Source organism: Aristolochia californica, unplaced genomic scaffold, assembly GCF_029961685.1.
Source record: "Aristolochia californica isolate CCGP_79_NKW_82.1479 unplaced genomic scaffold, dmAriCali1.0.hap1 SCAF_10, whole genome shotgun sequence".
In the NCBI taxonomy this organism is placed as follows: Eukaryota; Viridiplantae; Streptophyta; class Magnoliopsida; order Piperales; family Aristolochiaceae; genus Aristolochia; species Aristolochia californica.
In genome coordinates this window covers 26,112,445-26,127,488 of record NW_027181771.1, presented here as the reverse complement: position 1 = coordinate 26,127,488, position 15,044 = coordinate 26,112,445, and the positions used below count along the sequence as shown (strand labels likewise).

The following is a 15,044-nucleotide window of genomic DNA, read 5'->3' as shown; positions in this document are numbered from 1 at the left end:
CCCTTGAGAGTCTTCGGTTGTCAATGTTTTGCCATATTTCCTCCCCAAAACACAGTAAACTTGATCCCAAATCTATGAAGTGTATCTTCTTACGATACTCTAGCACACAAAAGGGTTATGTTTGCTATAGTCCCTCTCTTCAATGTTTACTTGTGTCTAGGGATGTCACATTTTTTTAAGACTCTCCATATTTTTCTGATAATACTCCTCTAGGTTTATGTTCAGTTCCAGGTTCTCCTCGACCGGTTGTGCCCCGTGCTGTAGAAACTACTCAGCCCCCAGAAACACTAGCTGACACCACACTTGCTGAGTTGTCGGATCCTACCAAGATAAGTCCATCTTTTCCGATTATTTTTGGCCCAGAATATTATACACATACTATTTCTGTTAGGAAAGAGCCCAAACCATGCACCATGCCTTCTACTTCTCATCCCATAAAAAATTGTCTCATCATTGTCTATCCCCCGTTTGTTGTCAATTTCTATCGACTATTTCCTCTATACCTATACCATAGACCTATCAGGAGGCTCTCAAACATCCAGGGTGGATGTTATGCATGCAATAAAATTATTATTTTAATTTTTTTTTTAATTTATTTTATTTTATTTCAATTAAAGAATTAATAGGCCATAGGGGCATTTTTGGAATATTTTATTTATATGGGTATTTTTGTAATATTTTATCTTAAACCTTGTAAGGATGAACCTATTTAAAGGGTAAGAGTAATGAGAAAGGAAATAATTGATTTAGAGTAAACAAGGGTTTTGAGTTCTCCTTAACGAGCTCAGGGGTGTGAGTTCTCCTCAAAGAACATAGGGTTTTCAAGTTTCCCTTTGGGTTGATTTTTGTCTTTATCTTCTTCCTCCCTACAATGCCATGTGTTAGATCTAATATTGTTGGAAGATGGGCTCCAGCCCACAAGCTCAAGACAAGAAGTCAACACATCAAAGGAGTGACATATGTGTAAAATAAGGTACTTTTCATAAAGATGGCATAGAGGTGTAAATATGTGTTCCTTTTATGTCTTTTGTTTTATCAAGTTGTAGCCCGAAGGGCATTGTAAAACTCTAAATAAAGGCATTGGCTAAGAGGTAGAGCATTGAAGCCCTCTCCTCTTTCCACAAATTCATTCAGCCCTGCTCTTTCTTGTTTGACACATACCCTTCTTCCCTTTATCCAAACTCTCTCCTTCTATGTTCTTCTCCTCCTCTCCTTTATCTCTTCTTCTTCTTCTTCCTTGTTGATCTAAAGTTCTTATCATGGGATCCTAAATTCTACATGGTATCAAAGCAAGAATTTTAGGATCCCACTTGATGAAGTAGTTATGAAATATGTCCAAGAAGTTGGTAAAAGGAGTTAAGCCATGAAGAGATAAGTTAATTATCTTCTTCTTTACATTTTTTTCTTCTTATTTACGTACTCCTTTACGGTTTTTTATTTTTCTTGAACTTTGAATCACATCAAGTCAAGATAATCTTCATATGTTGTGAAGTATTATTTTTATGACTAAAATGATAGTATAATCTTGATCTTCTTGTAGATCAATTAAAGTTTGATCAAAATCAGTTGCTACTTGTGTCTTATCAAGATTGATGTTTGATATTCAGTTACCTTTATGTAACTTGGATCAATTTCATTTGATGTGGAATAACACATGTTTCTGTAAATTCTCCACTTGATGTTGCTCATCGGATTGTGTTATGTTGTTGGATGCCCATTATATGTTTGATGAAATTCCAGCACTCACTTATCCCTATTATTTTTGTTGCTCTTGAACTTCAACAATTACATTTTTTTTACATTGAAGTATTCTCATGAGCTGAAGATAAATTTCCTTTCGAGTGTCTTGATTTACCTCTAAGTTTTCTCTAAATTTTTTTTTTTTGCTCTCAGTTTGTGTTAGAGTTTGGATTAAAGCCTAAGCGGTTGCATCTACCTTCTCCTCTTTGTTTTTTTTTTTCTTTAAGAATATCAGAGGAATTGAGTGGTGGCTGAATCTTATTCTCACTTGCCAAAAGCACAAAGTTGTTGATAATTTGGTGCTTACTCTCATGAAGAAATTATGTTCACCTTTTCCCTCTATTGTTGGTGACTGATTTGGTCCATGGGTTCTTCAAATTACATTGAGTAGTTGTTATTTGAAAAAGGCTCCTGCCCTTGACCTCCACATTTGACTTGCCTCATCATGGAGAGTGGACACACCAGTAATAAGAGTGATATACTCTGCATTATGATGATTCCACTAAGAGGTTGGTTATGGTCCAGGATCTGACACAAGGATTCGTTGTTAAGGTTCCGGTTCGGCCATGGGGAATTGTAGATTAACATGGCAGAATTGTAGGGAGACATAGAGAGGAAGATGAAAATCAATCGAAAACCCAAGAGCTCGTTGAGGAGAGCTCCAAGCCTATTTAACCTAAATTTAACCTAAAATCAATGTTTTCCTCTTTTCTCATTGATCTTACCCCTTAAATAGGGTTCACCCTATTAGGGTTTAAGATAAAATATTCCAAAAATACCCATATAAATAAAATATTCCAAAAATACCCTTATAAATAAAATATTCCAAAAATACCCCTATGGCCTAAAACTGAAATAAATAAATTAAATTAAAAAAAAATTATTGTGTTCATAACATTACACCTCCGCTGGAAGAACGAGTTTGTCCTCAAGCTCGAAAATAGGGTATGTAGGCCGACGTCTCCACCTGTTCCCAAGTGGCATCCACGATAGCTATGTCCATCCTCTGAATGCCAAAAACTAGAGCATTCCCTCTAGGAATTTTTATTTTATTTTTAATTTATTTTATTTTATTATTATTATTATTTTTGGGTCAAATGTAGGAAAGTGTGCTGAATGTCGCTACATCTCGCCCAACTGCAACGCTACCCTCCCTCAGTCCGAGCCTGGTGTGAAAGAGCCCTTCACGACGGCCCCCCAATGGCAAAGTTGCACAGCCTACCCATTGCCAGCATGGCAGTAACAACATCATGACCAGCCCCCTAGGAATAAGTAGACTCAACAGCATTGACCCCCTCCCGTTGCTGCACCAGGAAATACTCAGTGGCCTGAAACCATCACGATTGTCACCCCTTGGCCTAGCCTCTTCCACTGTTAGATTGTAGCCATTTATATCTGAACCGTTGAGTTCCAAGGCCTGAGAGAAACCGTCATCACCGCTGAAGTCCAGGAAGCAAGCCCCTTAGAAGCACCAGTCTCATAATCCTTTGGAATAGAAATAATCTCGCCGCAGGAGCCAACATGCTGTTATGGACTCCATAGCATCAAGAGTTGCTAACCGGAGAAGAGAATAGATGGAGTAAACTTGTATTTCAGTACCTTAGGGGTTTAATTGTAATTTGAAGTTCCATAAGGGTCTAATTGTAATTATAGAACCTTTGATGTTTTCCTTGACCTATTTAGGGCGTCAAGTGAAGGAATGAAGACAAGCATTGATCATTAGTCTAAATGAGATCAGGTTCTCTCTCAAAAGAGGCCTAACGTGGGAATTCCTTTTCAAGGCTCACGTCTTTCACCATTGGACGTTCCAAGAACCCCAAATCCTTCCCTTCCTCATCCTTCAATCTGGAAGCTAGAGGAGATCGCCGGGTGACTCGATCCATGGCTAGAGAGCCTAACAACGTGGTATCAGACAGGACCACCCTTGGTGATTCCTCTTCACCTGCAGAAATTCGAAATTTTGTGGAAGAAAACCATGCTGGTCTTCAATCTCAAATCAATGGATTGGAGGGAAATTTCCAGATGTTGCTGTCACGCATGGAAGAAGGATTCACCCAGCTTTCAGTCCAGATGGCATCCTCATCACGTCCAGCAGATCCTCTCAACCCTCTGCCAACGCCTCCACCTCCTCCCCTGCGCCAAACACCTCAACCTCGTGGGGGCCTCAATCCAGCCCCTCCTACCGTGCCAAGGTACACAAAGCTTGATTTTCCAACATATGATGGGTCCTCCGACCCTTTAATGTGGTTGCACAGGTGTGATCATTTCTTTTCCAATCAAGGAACTCTGCCTGAAGGCAAGGTTCAATTAGCCGCCTTCCACATGCTCGATGAAGCGCTTATGTGGTTTCATCAATTCAAAAACGAATTTGTGGTCTATGATTGGGAATTTTTCAAAGAAAATTGTATGCTACGGTTTGGTCCTCCGCTTCGCAGCAACCCAGTTGGGGATTTGGTCAATCTAAAACAGCTTGGCACTATAGAACAATATCAGAAATTGTTCCAAGAAAAACTTGCTCGTGCAAGTCATTTGGTCCGACCTGAACTTTATGTCAATTTGTTCACGGCTGGCCTGGTAGAACCCCTTCGCCTAGAAGTGGAATTGGAAGCCCCCACCTCCCTAGCCCACGCCATGAATTTGGCAAGAGCATTGGACACCAAACAGCGCCTCTTCCGTGAGTCCTTAAACAAATGTCCTCCTTGGCAACCTCGCCCACAGCCCCATGGCCCTTATCCCACTCCCCCCAGGCCTCCTCCCAACCAACCATCACCACCACCACCAGCATTTACACCCCCACCAGGATTTATCAAACGTCTGACAAAAGCAGAAATTGATCAGAGGAGGGCTCAGGGCCTATGTTTCAATTGTGATGAGAAATTCGTCAAGGGCCATCTATGCAAAAGACTATTTTGGGTAGAAATAGAAGACCCTTCAGAGGATGACTTTCAGGAGGATATGGACCAAACCGAGGAGGACACACCAGAGATCTCCCTCCATGCCATGACCGGACTGCATAGCACAAATACCATGCAGGTCCATGCCACCATGAACCATCATATTTTGCTAGCACTCGTGGACTCAGGCAGCACACATAATTTTATAAGCAGCCAGGCAGCACATCAGTTGGGGTTATCACTACAGCAGAAATCAGGAATATCAGTCTCAGTGGCTAACGGTGACAAGGTCACCACAGTGGGGTTCGGTTCAGCAGTGCCCTTTACTATTGAAGGTCACTCCTTTGTAGCAGATTTTTTGGTCATACCGCTGGCTGGGTTTGACCTTGTCATGGGAATTAAATGGCTACAGCGATTGGGTCCGATCTTATGGGATTTCCAATCCCTGACCATGAGTTTTAACCAGGACACACATCCGATCACCCTCCATGGCAATAGCGCCCAGAGGCCATGCAGCCTCCACACACTTTCGGTGGATCCTTCAACAGGGAATAACTTAGCTTCATTGTTGGCTGAATATGCTGATTTATTTCAGACACCTGCCGACCTTCCTCCTATAAGAGAGTGTGATCACAGAATTCGTTTGAACATGGGCACAGAACCAGTGGTAGTGCGTCCCTACCGCTATCCCCATGTGCAAAAAGATGAGATAGAACGACAATGTCAACAAATGCTACAACAAGGTATTATTCAGCCTAGTCGTTCTCCTTTTTCATCCTCGGTATTACTCGTAAAGAAATTAGATAAATCTTGGCGCTTTTGTGTGGATTACCGTGACCTCAATGCTCGCACCATCAAAGATAAATTTCCAATTCCAGTGGTCGATGAATTATTGGATGAGCTACACGGCTCTCAACTATTTACAAAGTTGGACTTAAAATCTGGCTACCATCAGATTCGGGTTTATTCAGAGGATATCGAAAAAACTGCCTTCCGCACCCACCATGGTCACTACGAGTTCTTGGTGATGCCATTTGGGCTATCCAATGCCCCGTCCACCTTTCAAGCGCTTATGAACCAGGTATTTCGCCCTTTCTTACGGAAGCATGTCTTAGTTTTTTTTGACGATATCCTGGTCTATAGCAAAACTTGGGCAGCACACTTGCATCAATTGAGACAGGTTTTCACCATTCTCCGAGCACACCATTTATTTCTCAATCGTGCCAAATGTGACTTTGCCACATCCGAAGTAGCTTATTTGGGGCATGTGATCTCAGCATCCGGGGTGAAACCAGATTTCAGCAAGATACAATCGGTGATGGATTGGCCCACACCTCACACCGTTACAGCTTTGAAAGGGTTCTTTGGTCTCGCAGGGTATTATAGAAAATTTATCAAAGAATACGGTCATCTGGCAGCACCATTGCATAATTTACTGAAGAAGCATGCCTTTCAGTGGTCTCAGTTGGCAGACTCCTCATTTAACAACTTAAAACAGGCATTAGCGTCAGCACCAGTTCTCCAATTGCCCAACTTTGCCGAAAATTTCATCATAGAATGCGATGCATCCGGGGGAGGGATTGGTGCCGTCTTGCAGCAACAGGGTCACCCCATTGCCTATTTCAGCCGCCATCTCGCTCCTCACCATCACAAGTTAGCCACGTATGAAAGGGAACTTATCGGTTTGGCCAAAGCTGTGCAGCATTGGCGGCCGTATCTGTGGGGCAGACCTTTTGTGATCAGGACAGACCACTGTAGCCTCAAATATTTATTGGAGCAGCGCCTTACTACATCCCCACAACAACATTGGCTCAGCAAATTAATGGGATTCGATTTTCAGGTGGAATACAAACCGGGTTATCTCAACAGGGCAGCAGACGCTTTGTCACGCCGGGAACTAGAGGATTCACATTTGCACGCATTGAGCCACCCCAAGTCGCCCTTGCTGGACACAATCCGTCAGGATACTAGCCATCATCCAGATCTCCTTGAGTTACAAGCTCAAATCGAAAACCATTCCAAGGATAAGAACTGGACACTACAGGACGGTCTCATTCTGTATAAAGGACGCATATATCTTCATCCTTCGTCGGTACTCATTCCTGCCATTATTGCCTCCTTTCATGATAGTACACATGAGGGCCAGCAGAAAACATACTTCCGCCTCAGTCGGGAATTTTATTGGAGCAGTATGAAGCAGGTCATTGCTGAGTATGTTGCAGCATGCCAGATCTGTCAGAGGAATAAGTCAGAATCCTTACAACCCGCCGGCTTGCTCCAGCCACTACCACTTCCTTCACAGGTATGGGCAGATCTATCAATGGATTTTATAGATGGTCTTCCTCCTTCTGCAGGGAAATCTGTTATTTTTGTTGTGGTAGACCGGTTCTCGAAATATGCCCACTTTATGGCCCTCAGCCATCCGTATACAGCCACACAGGTCGCTCAGCTCTTCATGGATAATATTGTCCGTCTCCATGGCCTTCCGGAGACCATCACCAGCGACTGTGATACGATCTTCACCAGTAAATTCTGGGGGGAACTCTTTAAGCTCCATGGTTCTAAGTTAGCTTTCTCGTCAGCATACCACCCTCAAACAGACGGCCAGACAGAAGTGGTTAACCGCACATTGGCGATGTATTTGCGGTGCTTTGTGGGGGACACGCCCCGACTGTGGGTTCGTTGGTTAGCATGGGCGGAGTATTGTTATAATACCTCATACCACACCGCCTTGGGTACTACCCCTTTTCAAGTTGTTTATGGACGCGAACCTCCGCGACTACTTTCTTATGAACCGGGGTCTTCTCGGGTAGCAGCATTGGACCAAGCATTAGCCGACAGAGATGCAATGCTTGCTCAAGTCCGCCTTCAGTTACAACGTTCACAAGCAACTATGAAGCATACTTATGACAAAGGACACCGTCCCCTTTCCTTTGCACCTGGAGAATTTGTTTGGCTCAAACTTCAGCCATACCGCCAACTATCTCTTGCAGCCATCAAACGCCATAAGCTCTCTCCAAAATTTTATGGGCCATTCCAGATCATGCAACGTATTGGCACTGTGGCATATCGTTTAAAACTTCCACCAGACGCCAAGCTCCATGCCGTCTTCCACGTCTCCCTTCTCAAACCGTTCAAGGGAGACTCACCACTGCTGCATACCCCTCTGCCTCCTCTCAAAGATGGCAGGTCCATGCCCACGCCCGCTCAGATCCTTCAAGCCCGGCGAGTTAACAACGATTGGGAAGTGTTGGTTCGGTGGACTGACAAGGAATTGATAAAAGCCTCTTGGGAGACACTCGAGTCCTTCCAGACTCTCTTTCCCACTTTCGAGCTTGAGGACAAGCTCTTTCTTCAGGAGGGGGGTGATGTTATGGACTCCATAGCATCAAGAGTGGCTAACCGGAGAAGAGAATAGATGGAGTAAACTTGTATTTCAGTACCTTAGGGGTTTAATTGTAATTTGAAGTTTCATAAGGGTCTAATTGTAATTATAAAACCTTTGATGTTTTCCTTGACCTATTTAGGGCGTCAAGTGAAGGAATGAAGACAAGCATTGATCATTAGTCTAAATGAGATCAGGTTCTCTCTCAAAAGAGGCCTAACGTGGGAATTCCTTTTCAAGGCTCACGTCTTTCACCATTGGACGTTCCAAGAACCTCAAATCCTTCCTTTCCTCATCCTTCAATCTGGAAACTAGAGGAGATCACCGGGTGACTCGATCCATGGCTAGAGAGCCTAACACATGCTCTTCCAAAGCACCTCGAATCTCATCTTCTCCTAGAGAGTTATCAAACCCACGAAAGTATATAGTCTTCCCCTGCTGACCTTTACCACTTTTCTGATATGAGCTGTTATCATTGCCGCTAGGAGTGTATGAACCCTTTCACGAGCAAGATCAATCTTCACACCACGGCCTAAAAGGTCGTGACCCTTCGGTTCAAGAGTCTTCTGTGCCACCTCTTCTGTAGCAAACTCAACATGCCCAAAACCTCAAAAACGACCATCCTCACTTACAGAAAATCGAACATCAACAACTTCACCTGCATCTTTGAAGAATTCCTCCACATCAGGACATTCAACAGTGAAGGACTAGTTGCCCACAAATAGTGTTTTTGAACCGGTTGTTGGAGCTTGAGTAACAGCAGTTTGAGGAGTTTTCGTTGTAGATTTTGTAGCAGTCTGCTTTCCTGTAGAGGCATCTTCCATCACATTCTGGAATGTCTTGTCTTCATAGTCCATCAAGTACTGCCTAAGGTATTCATCTACTGGGTCTGTGAAGAAAATTACCTCATAGTCCTTGGTGAGCCTCTCAAGGACTGGAGATTTTTCCAATTGTGCCATGCTAGGCCCAGTAATGTCAAAGATGTTCTGCTGCCCTGGTTTCATACTAGAAATGTACTGATCCAGTGATGCTATCTTCCCTTTAGACTTGGTACTTTCAAAGCTAAGAAGCATTTCTAGACGGCTCCTGTTAGGTGCATCCTCGATGATGCCTAGTTTTATGGACTTGCCAAACTCTATCCAGAACTTAGCATATGATCCTCTCTTCAAAAACACTTCATCACTGAGTTCAGCTATATTATCTCCAGTGTAAAACTCATCAGGATCCTCATAAGCAATACGACGGATCATGTCCAGTGCCTTCCTGATGAGTTTCGTTTGTATTGTCTTCAAATTTCTGTGTTGTTGAAGCATTGCTCGAGACACATTGCGTGGCAAGGTGTCAGAGTCAACAAAACCCTGCAAAAAGCTTAAATATTTTGGAAAAGGCTTATACGCACTGCTGTCCACACTGTCTATCGTAAATTTGGCCGCTGAACCAAACCCATCAGCATAGACAGAACGCCCATCAGTAGTTTCAGCAGTCAACAATTTATAGTGTTGTTGTAACCTTGTCCCCCCATTTCTTCCACGCAAGTGAGACCATATGCAGGACAGCCATGGCTACAGTCAAGAAGATGATGCAACCCAGGAGCGTCAACAGCTTCCAGAATCCGAATATCTCCCGGGTGAAGACAAGGATTCTTTGCTATTACCAGAGTCCCCATGATCACTTTCGCATTATTTTTCAAACCTGAAAATCTTGAACCATGCTTATTGAAAGACTTGTCTAGTAAAGGGTTGGATACTTAGATAAAGCACTGCCCATGTTCAAGTACCCCAAGTTCATCCAAGCAACCTAGCAACCATCTCCCCAATGGGACAAAGATCCTAGCCTTGTGTGAAAGGTCCCCTACCTGGGCAGACCATAGACAAGAGAGCATACCTTTGAGATAAGGCTCAGTTTGAGGCCTGAAACCAGCACTTAACATCATGGCGGCATTATTGCCATGCTGAGCACATGAACCTCATATGATCTGGTAAGAGGTTCATACCAAACAAAATCCAGGAGGATCCCTATCCAGCCATTCTGTTTTGTTTGATATTTCTTGCGGTATCTCTGAACTGCTACTGCATGAGCTAAAATCAAGTAGTAGCAGAATTCCCTTCTGTACAATTTCCAAAAGCTTTCGAACATCTTTCAGGAGCGAAGAATCCATTATCATATCCAAGTTCTGCCACAACTCTTGGTTCATTGAAGGTCATCCAGGTCTTCACTCTGTCACCAAATGTCTTGAAACAGAAATCTGCAAAATCTGCAAAATCGTTTACAACGTTTTGGCTCAACAGGCCTTGGTATTTCTTCTCCAGGGCTTCAGGAAGATCATAGTGATACAAAAGTGCATAAGGAGTGATTCCTCTTTGAAGTAGGTAATTGATCAACCTGTTGTAGTAAGCCACTCCCTTCCAATTCACTTTTCCAACTCCATTTGAGAAAATTCTGAACCATGATATAGAGAAACAGTAGGCATCGAAGTTCATCTTCGCCATTATGTCAACTTCTTCTGTATATCTGTGATCTTCATCCACCGAAACCTCTGCGGTGCCATTGTTTTCCTTAAATGAAACATGTCTTTTATCCATGCTTGCAACAGAAATTGAAAGAGGCGCAATGCTGCTGGTCTCAGCCGTATAGAAAGAAAACAACTGGCAAAAAAATTTTCGTGGCCAAACAGTCTATATGGGAACCAGAAAATTAAACACCACATCTTCAATTTGACAACTCCCATCTGCACAGGTACTGTGCTCCTCCAGAGAAAAACAAAGCTTCTCAAAAAAAATTTCCAAGACGCTTTATCACATAGCTTCACGAAATTTCCTAACTTTCCAAAATTTTCAACACAAAAATGAGGTTACTGAGACTTACCCCAACCAATTTGGAACTTGGGTTTGCTCTGGTATGTCGAGCAGTGGATTGCGAGTGGTAGGTGGTGGCCGGAAGTCACATCCCACCGGACATGTTTCCGACGGCGCCGACGGAGCCTCCTCCGTGTCCGATGGAGAAGGGCAGCCCGTTGGGGAGTCGCTGCTTGGAGAGTTTCCGAGACAGAGGACTCTCGGAAACATGTCTTGGTCGAAACCGGCGCCAAAAGATTTCCCTCCAATTTCGGATTTGAGATCTCCCCCAATTCATCCAATGCCGACGAGGATTTACCAGGAAACCCCTCCAATTTTGGATTTCCTGGGTCCTTCTTCGAGATTTTTGAGGTCCCCTTAGTCGGATTTGGGGTCGCACCAATATCGTTCCCGACCGACGACGTCTTGGCAAAAAACCCTACCGAATGCCCCAAATCGTGGTCCCCGCTGTGCGGATTTGGATATCCCTGCGCTGAAATTTTGAAAGTTTTTGAGACGTGGCCTTTCTGTCCGTCCAAATTTGTGGTTTCCCCAAAATCTTCCACAGGCCTTTGGCTGGTAAATAGGAGGAAATTTTTTTTTTTTCGGGCCATGGCCTATCGCCCCGTCCGAGCAAATTTTTCTGCTTTCCCTTCGCATATATCCTGCTCGGAGATTTCAGGTCGTGTGGCCTTTTCTCTAGTCGTACACAAATCCTGGGCAAAGGCAAGTCTTTCATCTCGAGTAGAAGAATACATCATTGTGTTCCTGCTCTGATACCAATTGTTATGGTCTAAGATCTGACACAAGGATTTGTTGTTAAGGTTCCGATTCGACCATGGGGAATTGTAGAATAACATGGCAGAATTGTAGGGAGACATGGAGAGGATGATGAAAATCAATTGAAAACCCTAGAGCTCGTTGAGGGGAGCTCCAAGCCTGTTTAACCTAAATTTAACCTAAAATCAATGCTTTCTTCTTTTCTCATTGCTCTTACCCCTTAAATAAGGTTCACCCTGTTAAGGTTTAAGATAAAATATTACAAAAATACCCCTATAAATAAAATATTCCAAAAATACCCCTATAAATAAAATATTTCAAAAATACTCCTATGGCCTAAAACTGAAATAAATAAGGTAAATGAAAGAAAAATAATAAAATAATAATGTTACTGTGTTCATAACATTATTGGTATTAGAGCGGGCGCCATGTTGCGAGTTCTATTCCCGGGGCGCTCAGAGGCTGGATTAAAATTACTAGTAGGCTGCGGTTGGACCAGTGTCACTACGCTGTCGTGGTCATTAGCACGTAATGGTGGGAGTACTGTTATGGGACATCAATCACAGTGCGTCAGATAGCTGGATCATGGATTAGGTACATATGCCTTCCGCTCCTAACAGGCCGGTCTTTTGGGTAGAATTGGCTAGTTGCTTAACATTTGGTATCAGAGCTAGCTCCCTCGTCACGTGTTCGAATCCCGGAGGGGGCGACCTTGACAAAATAGGCCACCGCACGTGCGGAGGGGGCGACCCTGGCAGAGTAAGCCATTGCTAGTGTTGGCCATCGCAAGTGGGCCACCGTGGACGTCGGCCAGTGAAGGAGGGGTGTGATGTTATGGTCCTAGGTTTAGTACCTATGTCTTTCGCTCCTAACAGGCCGGACTTTTAGGTAGTATTGGCTAGGTGCTTAACATTTGGTATCAGAGCTGGCTCCCTCGTCACGCGTTTGAATCCCGGAGGGGGCGACCTATGCGGAGGGGACGACCTTGGTGGAGTGGGCCGTCGCAAGTGGGCTGCCGAGGACATCGGCCCGCGAAGGAGGGTGTGATGTTATGGTCCTGGGTTAAGTACCTATGCCTTCCGCTCCTAAAAGGCCGGTCTTTTGGGTAGTATTGGCTAGGTGCTTCACATGTGGTATCAGAGCAGACACTACGTCCCGCGTTTGAGTCCCCGCATGCACAGGAGGACCGCACGCCCCTGGTGTTGGGCCGTAAGGGATTACTGGATTCTGACCCAGCTCTCGTTGCTGTGTTAGTGCCGTCGTGGTCGTCGACTCGGGCGGGTAGGGTGTACTGTTATGGTCTTGGGGTTAAGTACCTATGTCTTCCGCTCCTAAAAGGCCGGTCTTTTGGGTAGTATTGGTTAGGTACTTAACAAGGTCTCTCCAATTACCTTAGCTTGTCACAATCGGTACAGAGGGTTCTCATTACTAGTGACCTTCTAAGTCATGTTGTCAAAATCCCTCCTCTGATTGATGAAGAAGATGAAGCCTACCACAAGTGGGTTAAATATGTTAACATGCTTATCAGTTGGCTTATTTGCATGGAAGAGAATGTAGCTAACAATGTGGTCCACTTGGAAATAGCCAAGGACATTTGAGACATTTGTGCTAAGCTTTTCTTGAGTACTGCCTCATTACAAAGAGTATATAATGTCTTACAAAGTATGTTGCATACAAAAAATGGAGATAACATTCATGAATATTTTGCCTGGTTTCAGGGCCTTCTCCAAGAATGGAAAATAGCTCAGCTATACTCCATTGACATTGTTGTTCAAGAACGGCAACGAAAGGCCTTGGTAGTAGCTATTTGCTTGTCAAATAGTAAGCCTTACCTTGAGGTTGCCAAGACCCAACGTCTAAGTTCCTCCGCTCTTCCATCCTTCTATGACATCAATGCTACATTACTATGGATACCTGACCCATCCCCTCTTCCTATTGATGCTTCATCAGCTATGTTCTTCGGAAATCAGGGTACATAATCCTCATACTGAGAACATGGCAGGAATATGAGAGGGGGTAGAACTATGAAGGGGGCAGAAAATAGAGGTGGTCGAACGGGTCCGAATAATTCTAGTACTAAGCCTTAACTTTGCAATTACTGTGGTGGTCAGAACCACCTTGTGGAAACATGCTGGAAACTTCATGGCAAGCCTGATTGGGCCATGGCTAATGGTATGCCCCCTTGGGATGGATCGATTCACCCGACGTTCTTCTCTTGGTTCCTGATTGACATACGTTTGAGAAGAAGGGTTGGAGTTCTTGGAATCCCGGATCTGATAGAGGGACTAGTTGGCTGGCCACCACCTGAACCTGTAGGGAGACATGGAGAGGAAGATGAGATAACCAAGCTTTCAAAGGAAGCTTGCACCTTGGACCTCAATGATATGCCCGGATCTATTCTCGTTTTGGTGCTGTAGAACATTGTCGAGCCTGATCTATTGTCAAAACTTCAACCCTTGAGTTCACCTCAATAATAGAGCAAACCGGCAAACCTTCACCATAGGCAACAACATCTGTTCATTCGAACTTAAGAAATTTTTTTTTTGCCAAACTCAATTCCAGGTTCTGCTGCAGGGTTGACATCTTGTACAGAACTAGACTTTATTTTTGCTATCTCAACTGAGGCACGTCTAATAGCAGAAACATGCAGCACTGGGTCCACATGCTCCGCATACCCAAGAGTAGGTTGAGCTCGACTGCATACTTCTGCATGCTTTCCAATTGGCATCAACATGTCACACTGAGGCCCACGCTGATCAGTGTTATGGGTCCACGATGCATACTTTACCCGATCGTCAGGGTGGGGCACTGCTACTGTCCAGTCAAGGTTCACATAAACCAGATTGACACACTTCAACGATTCATCCACTACCATATTGAGCAAGGTTGTTGGTCTAGCTCCATTTGGACCAAACAGACCAAAGCACTCCCCTTAAGGTAAAGCAAACGATAGTGCCTGAACTACATATTTAGCAGTGTTGCCATCCTTTCTTGGATAGAACGTGTTGAGATCTCTCCAATTCAATCCAGAATTTCCAATAGAATTGGCAGCAGACAATTGATTCAGTGACAACAATTGAAAAGGAGAGGTAAAAGCCGGTTCCAATGGCTGTTGTCCCATTTTCAGTGCATAATGACAACCTTTCATGCCAACAAAACTAAAAGCATCATTATATAACCAACCAACCAAAAAAATAATATCTCCATGTTGTACCACGAGGGCTCCCTTCTCATATGCTGAACTTCTCCAGAAATAAAACCTATCCACTAACAGTGCCCGAGCAGCAATTATGGAACCCAAAATATTAAGCCCCACATCTTCAATTTGACCACGCACATACGCACAGGTACTGTGCTGAGCCACAGAAAAACAAATCACCCGAATGAATTTATGTAACCTTCCTGGAAGTC

At 43.9% G+C, this 15,044-nt stretch overlaps 1 pseudogene; it reads right to left on the bottom strand.

The window, feature by feature from the left end:
* Positions 1-9,948: 9,948 nt before the first annotated feature.
* LOC137943003 (beta-glucosidase 44-like) lies at positions 9,949-10,601 on the bottom strand (annotated as a pseudogene).
* Between the last annotated feature and the right edge of the window lie 4,443 nt (positions 10,602-15,044).